A 9,197-nucleotide genomic window follows, 5' to 3' on the forward strand; every position below is an offset into this window, starting at 1 on the left:
CCACACACTCACAGGACCTGCGCTAGGACTGGGTCTGGGGGTTCCCGGAATGCGGCAGAAATTCCTAATCTGCGGGCGGGGTGGGGGAGGTCTGAGGAGTGATGGGTGGCATCCCAAGGCGGTGGGAGAGGGTCCGGCCCACACCGCGCCTGGCCTGGGACTAGTCCTGCCAGCGCAGGGTAGCAGGAAGCTCTCCCACACACTCACCGGATCCGAGCTAGGACTGGGTCTTGTTGTGGTTCTTTTGAGATGCAAAACTTTTCAAAATGATGAGATCCCAGTTGTTGATTCTTTGAAACATGTACCATGCAATTTGGTTTTTCTTCATGAACTCTCTACCTACCTTATGTCTTCAAGATTTCTGCCTACTTTTTCCCCCAGTAGATTTAGTATTTGTTTTAATGTTTAAATCTATGAGCCATTTTGACTAGTTTAGTGCCTGGTGATGTCCATAGGTCTAATTTTAGGCTTCAACATGTGGAAAGCCAGTTTTTCTAGCACCATTTATTAAAGAGGCTATCTTTCTTCCAGTGAAATTATTTGACGTTTTTGCCAAAGTCAAGGTATCTGAGGATGTTTTTAGTTGTATCTGCATCTTCTAATCTGTTCCATTGATTCTGAGGTCTGGTTTTGTTTTTTTTTATCAGTACCATTCTGTTTTTATCATAGTAGCTTTGTAGTATAATTTCAGGTCAGGAATTATTATGCTTCCTGCCTTTTTTTTTTTTTTTGGGGAACCAGGGATTGAACTCAGATCCTTGCATTTGCCAGTCAAGCGCTTATCCTACTGAGTCATCTCTCTGGTCCCCCTGCCTTTTCTTTATTGCCAAGGATTGCTTTTGATATTCTGAGTGTCCTCTATTTTCAGATGAATTTGAGGAATTTTTCTTTAGATGATATTTTAATTGGAATTGTGTTCAATACACATAACTATTTTGGAAGTATGGCCATTTTCACAATGTTGGTTCTTCCTATCCAAGAGCAAGGATTATCTTTCCATTTTCTGAAATCCTCCATGATCTCTTTTATCAGAACACTGTAAATTTTCATTATATATATATATCCTTTATTTCCTTTGTTAGATTGATTCCTAAAGTGCTTCATTTTTTGGATATTATTGAAATGCATGTTTTCCCTAATTTCTATCTTGGTGAGTTCATTGTTCATGTACAGAAATGCTATTAATTTTTGAGTGTTGACTTTGTATCCTCCTATGCTATTGAATTTTGTTACTAAATCTACAAATCTCTTGGTGGAATCTTTGGGGTCTTCTCTTTAAAGTGAGATTTCATCTGCAAATAATGATAACTTCACTTCCCTCTTTCTAATCACCATTAATTTCTCTGGTGTCTGATTGCTCTGGCTAATGTTTCCATAATTGTACTGAATAGGAGTGGTGACAGTGGACATCCTTATTATGTTCCTGATTTTAAAGTGAACACTTTCATTATTTGTCTATCTAGTATGATGTTGTCTGTTGGTTTCTCATAGAAAAGGCTTTTATCAGGTTTAAATAAACACATCCATTCCAATTCTCTGTAGGGTTATTTTTAGTAAGAATGAATATGAGACTTTGTCAAAGACTTTTTCCATTGATCATTTAGATATTTGTCTTTGCTTCTGATCATGTGATTTTTGTCTTTGGTTCTCTTTTTTTCCATAATTTTATTGAGAAACAAATAGCAATGAGACAGTTTCAAATCAAATTAGTATGACAGTTTCAATAATTAACATATTGCATGCATTCTTCCCAGTGATTAATTGCTGTACAAGATGCAGACATGATATCCTATTTACAAACACTATTAAAACAAATCACTGTATTGATTAAGAGAATGTAACTATATATCTATCCTAACCACTTTGAATACACAGATACAAAATGGACATTCATCTGTATCCCCTTTTTTTTGTTAAGTTCCATTATTTGAATATTATAGGTGTGTGAGCTCAGGAAAATATTCTAAAAGAGTCCAGTAGCCCATAATAGTATTGGGTCTTCTGCTTGACTGGCAATGTCAGAAATTGTTGACCTGAGTCCCCTACAGCTCAACATAACAGCATGGTTTTACTTATACTTCATTTTTATATTTTTCTGCTGGATGGTTAAGCCCAAGGTAAAGCAGGACCTATGCAACAATAGTAGCAGCTTTTGAGTCTGATAAGGTCAGTGAAATACCCTCAGGATTTATCCTGAGACACTGTACCTCAGATTGTAGAACCTTTGTCGGTGTCAGCCATGTGGATGAGTCATGGCCACTGCTTGGCCAATGTGCTCTCTGTGAAAGCCTGAGAGAATGTTTTCTCTCCATGTGACTCTCCTTAGGCACACTCTACATCATCGATGACTTTCCTCTTTGGCCCCATAATCTCCTTCATCAGAAAATTTGGGACACTATTGAGTTACATGACATTACAGTACAAGTTCTCATATGTCCATAGTCTTAATTGACCTTGGAAGGCTAGGGCCAAAATGTTGGCTTTCCTTGCAGCTCTCCTTTTCCTCTAATTTTAGTCTGCAAACTTAGGTTGTTAACCCTCCAGAAGACAAGCTTATTGTTATTACCATACAACCTAGGCTGTTAAGCCTAACCTCACCATCTGTCTGAATGTCAAACATCTTAGGCATAACATGGAATAGGTATTTTTCTTAAAATGGTGTATTACATTCATGGATTTGCATGTGTGGAACCATCCCTACATTCCTGGGATGAATCGACTTTGTCATGATGTATCATCTTGATGATTTGCTGCATTCTGCTTGCTAGTAATTTATCAAAGATTTTGCATAAATATTCATTAGGGAGATTGGTCTGAAGTTCTCTCTCTCTCTCTCTCTCTCTCTCTCTCTCTCTCTCTCTCTCTCTTTGATTAGTTTTTTCTGTCTTTGGTATTAGAGTAATATGTACCTTCAGAAATAAGTTTGGAGAATTACTTCCCTTTCAATTTCACTGTAGAGTTTTAGAAGAGTTAGCATTAAATTTTCTTGTAAAATTCATCTGTGCTGAGCAACTACATCAAAGACATCAATATGCAATACAAAAACCATGGTTGAATACCTCTCATCTTGTTCTTCTATATGTGTACCATTTATAATGTCTGATCAATTATAATTATACTCTTTAAAATAAATAAAAAGTAAAAAGGACAAGAAAAAAATTGAGATTTATTGAAAGCAAACATTAATGTTTATTATCTGTTAATCTGAGCAACAGATTTGCTGATATAGCACATAGCCATTGTTAATTTTTTATTCTTGTTTTGAAGTTCTGTAACATGTGTATTGCTATATGTTGCTTTGTTTCTGTCTTTGCTTTTGTTTTTACTCTTTAAAATAAAATAATAAATAAATAAAAATTCATCTGTGAATTTATCAAGACCTGGAATTTTTGTTAGTAAATTTTTTATTAGGTTTTTAATTTCATTCACTGATATTGGGTTATTCAGAAATTGTATATCTTTTTGATTCAGTTTTGGTAGTTCGTATGTATCTAGAAATCTGTTTATTTTCCTGTGTTTTCCATCCTATGAGAGTAAAGATGTTTGAAATAGGTATTGATGTTTCTGTGTATTTCTGTAGGGGCTGTAGTAATTGCATCTTTTTCACTTCTTATTGCATGAATTTCAATATTTTCTTTCCTTTTTTGATGAGGTTTAATAGGGGTTTATCAATTTTATTTATTTTCTTAAATAACCAGTTTTTTGATTCATTAATTCTTTACATTGTTTTCTTTATCACCACTGCATTAATTTCTTGCCTGATCTTTATAATGTTCTGCCTTCCTTGGGCTTTGGGCTTCACCTGGTGTTCTTCTATGAGCATAAGGTACAGCATACAGTTGTTTATTTGGGCTCATTCTATTTTCCTGCTATGAGAATTTACTGCTATAAGGTTCCTTCTTAAGATAGACTTCATTGCATTCCACAGATTCCAGTAAGTTGTGTCTGCATTTTCATTTCATTGTAAATATTGTTTAGTTTCTTTATTAATTTCATTTGTGACTCACTGATTGCTCAGGAATATGCTATTTTATTTTCATGTGTTTATGGAGTTTTGTGATTTCTTTTGTCAATAATTTACAGTTTTATTGCACTCTGGTCAGGTAGTATGCATGGGATAATTTCAGTTCCTTTGCATCTACTTAAGCATGCTCTAGGTGCTATTATATGGTCTATTTTGGAGAATGTCTCATGTGCAGCTGAAAATAATGTGCATTCTGATGATATTCGCTGGAACACATTTTAAAGGTCTATTAAGTACAACTGTTCACAAAGCTGGTTTAGTTTTGTTATTTCTTTGCTGATTTTTGCCTAGTTGTTCTATCTCTTTGTGACAATGAGTCTCCCATTACAATTGTGTTACTGTCTTTCATGTCTGCTAACATTTACCTTATATAGTCAGATGTTCCTACGTTAGTTCAATATATATTCATGATTGTTATCTCTTCCTCTTGAAGTTTTTCTGTAACAAGTATGTAGTTACCTTCTTTATCTCTTTTAATAATTATTGGCTTGAAGTTGACATTATCAGAAACCAGAAAAAGTAACTCTGATTTTTTCTGGGTTCCTGTCACATGGAGTATTTTCTTCCATCCTTTGACTTTCAGTCTCTGAATTTGCTTTTCAGTTAAATATGTTTCTTATATACAGCATTTGTTGGCTTTTGTTTCTTGATCCATTCTGCCTGTCTGTCTTTTCTTTTCTTTCTTTCTTTTTTTATTTTTTAAATTTTTTTTGCAGAACCAGGGATTGAACTCAGGCCCATGCACTTGCCAGGGAAGAGCTTATTCAGTAGAGCTATCTCCTTGGCCCCTGTCTGACTTTTCTGATTGGTGAATTGAGGCCATTTACATGGTTGGATATAACTGATATGTATTGGCTCATCTTTGTCATGTTATTTTCCTGCCATAGGTTCCCTACTTCTCCTCTGCATTTAATTATTTTCTGTGCTTGTTGGTTCCTTTCTCTTGTAGTTATTGAAGTTGTTGTCATTTCTGTGTTTTTATAGAGTATCTGTCATTGCTCTTTGTAAGGTTGGTTTGGTGGTCATGAATTTCTATAGTTGTTCTCTGTCATCGAAGTATCTTATCTCTCCCATTAAATTTGATAGATAGTTTTGAAAAATATGTTAATCTTGGTTGAAAGATGCTTTCTTTCATGACCTGAAGTATTTCACTCGAAGTTCTTCTTGATTTTATGGCTTCTGTTGAAAAATCTGCTGAGATTCTGAGGGCTTTCCATTATGGGTAATCTGGTCCATTTCTCTAAAAGAATTTAATGTTCTGTACTTTTACTGAATTTCTATGATTTTGATTATTATGTGTCTAGCTGTAGATTTATTTTGATTAGGGATAATTGGAGTTCTAGAAGCCTCACTTATGTGTGTCACATTCCTTTCCCAGGCTTAGGAAATTTTTGCTACTACTTCTGCAAATAGTCTTTTTATGTTATTTGTGTTGACTCCTGCTATTTCCTTGACACTTTTTACTCTTATATTGTTTTAGTTTGCATCATCTTGCAGCAGCTGAATTGTCATTTCTAGGTTTCTTCTTTTTATTTTTTTATTTTAAATTTTTCCATAATTTTATTGAGAGACAAATAGCAATGAGACAGTTTCAAATCAAATTGGTAGGACAGTTTCAAAAATTAACACATTGCATACTGTCTTCCTAATGGTCATTTGCTCTACAAGATGCAGACATGATATCCTATTTACAAACACTATTACAACAAATCCCTCTATTCATTAAGAGATTGTAACTATACATCTGTCCTAACCATTTTGAATACACAAATACAAAATGGACATTCATTTATGTGTCCACTTTTTTTGTTTAGTTCTGTCATTTGAATATTATAGGTGTGTTAACTCAGCAAAATACTCCAAAAGAGACCAGTAATCCATAATAGAATTGGGTCTCCCGCTTGACAGGCAGTGTCAGAAATTGTTGACCTGAGTCCCCTAAAGCTCAACAGAGCAACACTGCTTATACTTCGTTTTTATACTTTTCTGCTGAATGGTTAAGAGCAAGGTAAAGCAGGACCTATGCAACAAGAGTTGTAGCTTTTGGATCTGATAAGGTTAGTAAAGTCCCCTCAGGATTTATCCTGAGATCCTGTACCTCAGATAGTAGATCTTTTGTCACTGTCAGCCATGTGGATGAGTCACGGCCATTGTTTGGCCAATGTGTTCTCTGTGAAAGCCTGACAGAATGTTTTCTCTCCATGTGACTCTCCTTAGGCACACTCTACATCATTGATCACTTTCCTCTTTGGCCACATAATCTCCATGATCAGAAAATTGGGACAGTACGAAGTTACATGATGTTACAGGACAAGATCTCATATGTCCTGAGTCTTAATTGACCTTGGAAGCTAGGGTCAAAATGTTGGCTTTCCTTGTGGACCTCATTTTTCTCTAATTTTGGTCTGCAAACTTACATTGTTAATCATCCAGAAGAGAAGCTTATTGTATTACCATAAAACCTAGGCTGTTAAACTTAACCTCACTATCTGTCTGAATATCAAACATCTTAGGCATAACATGAAACAGGTATTTTTCATCAAGTATTGATACATTAATCTTTAAGCCCCTACAGAATATGATGAAAAAACATTTAAAAATTAAAATATATTTTAAAAATAGGCATAAAGAATTACATAATTCATGTTTACACATGAGTCCAGAAATCTAACCATATACAACCTTGTAGCAGGACAGTCCCACAATATTCCTTTTCCTCTCTCCTGCCTTCATTCACCACCTCCTTCTTTTTGAACAATCATTACACAAGAGACAGCACAGCAGCAACTGGCATGTCATGACAAGCAGCCTGCATTCAGAAGACCAGAATGACAGGCACTCCAAGCATGAACCTACTATTACAAATTGCCATCTTCAGTGCAGTTGCTTAGTTCACAGGTATCTGTATAGATAGTTAGCCAGGTGAGAATCATTCCAATTAACTGCAAGACTCAAAAATCTTTAGAAGATTCTCAGGATCATAGCCTTAGCCATCTGCTACATATAACTGTATGGCTTGCCCCTGTCATGTTTCCAAGCTCTTCACCTTGCTCTCTTTTCATTGCATAGTCCTAAAGTTCTTGCTTTCCTTTTATTTATATTATACCTTTCTATTTGTATTTCTTCTTTTGAGTTCTTATATTAGGGAAACTATGGGATATTTACAAATGTGTGCCTGGTTTATTTCACTTATGAGTATATCTTCAAGTGGCATCCACTTATATTTAAAGGGTTCGAGTTTATCATCTTTATAGCTGAGTAATGTTCCATTGTATAAAAATACAACAACTTTTTCATACATTCCTGAGGTGATGGGCATCTTGGTTGTTTCCAAGATTTGGCTATCACAAATTGTGCTGCTATAAACATAGGCACACATATATCCCTAGGATATGATGTTTTCAGATCCTCCAGGAAAATTCCCAGTAGAGGAATAACTGGATTAAATGGGATTTCCAGTCCAAGTTTTCTAAGGAGTCTTCACGCTGATTTCCATAATGGTTGCACCAGTCTACATTCCCACCAGCAGTGGAGAAGCATTCTTTTTTCCCCACAGCCTCTCCAACATTTCTTGTTGGTTGATTTCTTTATGCTAGCCACCCTTTCTGGGGTAAGATGACATCTCAATGTTGTTTTAATTTGCGTTTCACAAATGGCTACTGATGTGGAGCATTTTTTCTATATATTTATTAGCTTCTTTAATTTCATCCTCTGAGAAGTGTGTGTACATCTCAGATGTCCATTTCTGGACTTGATATTTGAATTTTGGGGCCCTATTATTTTTTAGTTCTTTATAAATTCTAGAGAGCAGACCTTTGTCTGAGTACTTATTTGTCATGATTTTTTCCAAATTTGTGGGTTGTCTTTTCACTTTGTTGGTAATTTCTTTTGAGATGCAAAAACTCAGTAAGAGCAGATCTCAGTTGTTAATTCTTTCAAGTGTTTCCTGAGCAATTTGATTTATGTTCATAAACTCTTTGCCTACCCCTATGTCTTCAAGAGTTCCTCCTACTTTCTCTTCCAGGAGATTTAATGCTTATGTTTTAATGTTTAGATTTTTAATTCATTTTGACTTTAGTTTAGCGCATGGTGACAGACCTGGGTCAAGTTCGAGTTTTCAGCATGCAGAGAGCCAGTTTTTCCAGCACCATTTGTCAAAGAGGCTATCTTTCTTTCAGTGAGTATGTTTGGCCCCTTTGTCAAAGATATAGCAGCTGAGTCTGTTTGTAAGGCCTCGGCATCTTCTAATCTATTCCATTGATCCTCAGGTCTATTTTGTTACCAGTACCATGCTTATTTTATCACAGTAACCTTGTAGTATAATTTCAAGTCAGGAATTGTAATGCCTCCTGACTTGTCTTCATTGCCAAGAATTGCCTCTGCTACTCTAGGTCTTTTCTGGTTCCAAATAAATTTTAGGAATGATTTCTCAAGCTCTTTGAGGTATATTTGTGGTAGTTTCACAGGGATTGCATTAAATCTGTAAAGCAAATTTGGGAGTATGGCCATCTTCACAATGTTGGTTCTTCCTATCCAGGAGCATGAAATATCTTTCTATTTTCTGAAATCCTTTAGGATCTCTTTTTTAAGAGTACTATAAATTGCCCTGAAGAGATCTTTGACTTCTTTAGTTAGATTAATTACAAGGTATTTCATTTTCCTAGGTGCTATTGTAAAAGATATTGTTTCTATAATTTCCCTCTCAGTATGTTTGCTGTCTGTGTAGAGGAATGCTATTGACTTTTGGGTATTGACTTTGTATCCTGCTATGCTACTTCATTTCTGTATTAATTCTAATAGCTTCTTGGTAGAGTTTTTTGGGTCTTCCAAGTAAAGTATCATGTCATCTGCAAATAAGATAACTTAACTTCGTCTTTACATAGTATTCTTCCTTTTATTTCTTTCTCTTGTCTAATGGCTGTAGCTAGTGATTCCAGAACTATATTGAATAGGAGTGGGAATAGAGGAAATCCTTGTCTTGTACCCGATCTAAGAGTAAAAGATTTCAGTTTTTCCCCATTTAGGATTATGTTAGCCATTGGGTTTTCATAAATGGCTTTTACCAGATTGAATTAGAGACCATCTATTCCACTTTTCTGTAGGACTTTGAACATGAATGAGTGTTAGACTTTGTCAAAAGCCTTTTCTGCATCAATGGAGATGATCATATGGT

The sequence above is a fragment of the Octodon degus genome, unplaced genomic scaffold (genome assembly GCF_000260255.1).
Source record: "Octodon degus isolate 3935 unplaced genomic scaffold, OctDeg1.0 scaffold00055, whole genome shotgun sequence".
NCBI classification, from domain to species: domain Eukaryota; kingdom Metazoa; phylum Chordata; class Mammalia; order Rodentia; family Octodontidae; genus Octodon; species Octodon degus.